Source organism: Lithobates pipiens, unplaced genomic scaffold, assembly GCF_037356315.1.
Source record: "Lithobates pipiens isolate NorthernLeopardFrog02 unplaced genomic scaffold, aLitPip1_a1.2 Scaffold_30, whole genome shotgun sequence".
Lineage (NCBI taxonomy): Eukaryota > Metazoa > Chordata > Amphibia > Anura > Ranidae > Lithobates > Lithobates pipiens.
Genome location: NW_027507791.1, coordinates 164,945,434 through 164,947,443, shown reverse-complemented (window position 1 = coordinate 164,947,443; position 2,010 = coordinate 164,945,434). Strand labels below are relative to the sequence as shown.

The following is a 2,010-nucleotide window of genomic DNA, read 5'->3' as shown; positions in this document are numbered from 1 at the left end:
TGTATGTTAAACGGGCCCTTGTCCCATTGTTGAAAACTAATAAAATATATATTTGAAAAAAAAAGAGGGTTGGGCGTGTCTTGAAGAGAACGCTTACGGCCACATCACCCTGAAAGCACCCGATCTCCTCTGATTTCAGAGGCTAAGCAGCGTCAGGCCTGGTTAGTACCTGGATGGGAGACTGCCTGGGAAGACCAGCTGCCATAGAAGGATCTGGCCTGGTTAGTGTCATGATTGGGAGATCGCCTGGGAATACCGGGTGCCGTAGGCTTCTTTTTATGTTGTTGGCTTTGACCTGTTTTTTTTAGCTTGTTTCCCAAGGTGACCATCTCTGCCTTTGTCAAGAGGCTTCAGAGTGCCCAAAGAGAGTGCCTACGGCCAAATCAACCTGAAAGAGCCCAATCTTATCTGATCTTGGAGGCTAAGCAGCGATGGGCCTGGTCAGTACCTGGATGGGAGACAGCCTGGGAATACCAGGTGCCGTAGACTTCTCATTATGTTGTCGGCGTTGACCTGTTTTTTTTTCCTTGTTTCCCAAGGTGACCATCTTGGCATTTATCAAGAGGGTTGAGAGTGCACAAAGAAATTGCCTACGGGCACAACACCCTGAAAGTTCCCAATCTCGTCTGGTCTCAGAGGCTAAGCAGGGTTGGGCATGGTTTGTACCTGGATGGGAGACCACCTGGGTTTTCCAGATGCCGCAGGCTTCTTTTTATGTTGTTGGTGTTGACCTGTTTTTTTCGCTTGTTTCCCAAAGTGATCATCTTGGCATTTGTCAAGAGGGTTGAGAGTGCCTAAAGAGATCGCTTACAGCCGCATCACCCTGAAAGCACCCTATCTCTTCTGATCTCTGAGGCTAAGAAGGGTTGGGCCTAGTTAGTACTTGTATGGGAGACGGCCTTGGAATACCAGGTGCCGTATTCTTCTTTTTATGTTGTTGGCGTTGACCTGTTTTTTTTCGCTTGTTTCCCAGGGTGACTATCTTGGCATTTTTCAAGAGGGATGAGAGTGCCCAAAGAGATTGCCTATGGGCACATCACCCTGAAAGTGCCCGATCTCCTCTGATCTCTAAACAGGGTTGGGCCTTGGGAATACTAGGTGCTGTAGGCTTCTTTTTATGTTGTTGGTGTTGACTTGTTTATTTTTTTTTGTTTACCAAAGGTGACCATCTTGGTGTTTGTCAAGAGGGTTGAGAGTGCCTGAAGAAATCTGCTATGGCCACATCACCCTGAAAGAGCCCAATCTCATCTGATCTCAGAGGCTAAGCAGGGTTGGGATCAGTTTAGTACCTGGATGGGAGACCGCCTGGGATTTCCAGATGCTGTAGGCTTCTTTTTATGTTGTTGCCGTTGACCTATTTTTTTCTGCTTGTTCCCAAGGTGACCATCTTGGCGTTTGTCAAGAGAGTTGAGAGTGCCTGAAGATATTGGCTGTGGCCACATCACCCTGAATCTGTTCCATCTCGTCTGATCTTGGAGGCTAAGCAGGGTCGGGCCTGGTTAATGCCAGGATGGGAGACCGCCTGGAAATACCAGGTGTCGTAGGCTTCTTTTTTTTTTCAAATATAATTTTTTCTCCAAACAGGGGAAGATGGTCCCCCGAGTACATAATGCAACAGAGAAATACAGAGCAAAAAGCAGCTGAACAATACTTGATACAGGTATATTCGCAACTGTGAGTCTGCCTTCCATCAATCACAATGATTCGAGGCACGAATAAAGTACTGTACCAAGATCCAGGGTCACACAAACCCCAGGTCCCCCCTGCATAATCCATCCAGAGGGGGGTGTGGGGTCGTAATTCCCAATTTTCCACTTTTTCCAGAAGAGAGAGGGGGTGGAGGGGGTGATAGATAGGGGAGGAAGGCAGAAAAGAGAAGGGGTGAAAGATCAGGAAAGGAGAAGAGGGGACGAGACACGATGGCAGCCACTGTCCAAGGGGCCAGTCAAGGAAAGCTCAGAGCACTAAGGCGATAGCAGGCGACATCCTTCCAGCGAGAATATAAAGGTA

The 2,010-nt window shown here is 48.0% G+C and overlaps 2 pseudogenes; both read left to right on the top strand.

Moving 5' to 3' along the window:
* The first annotated feature begins 370 nt into the window (after positions 1 to 370).
* Positions 371 to 489, top strand: LOC143949329 (5S ribosomal RNA; annotated as a pseudogene).
* Positions 490 to 1,210: 721 nt separating this feature from the next.
* LOC143950081 (5S ribosomal RNA) lies at positions 1,211 to 1,330 on the top strand (annotated as a pseudogene).
* The last annotated feature ends 680 nt before the right edge of the window (positions 1,331 to 2,010 follow it).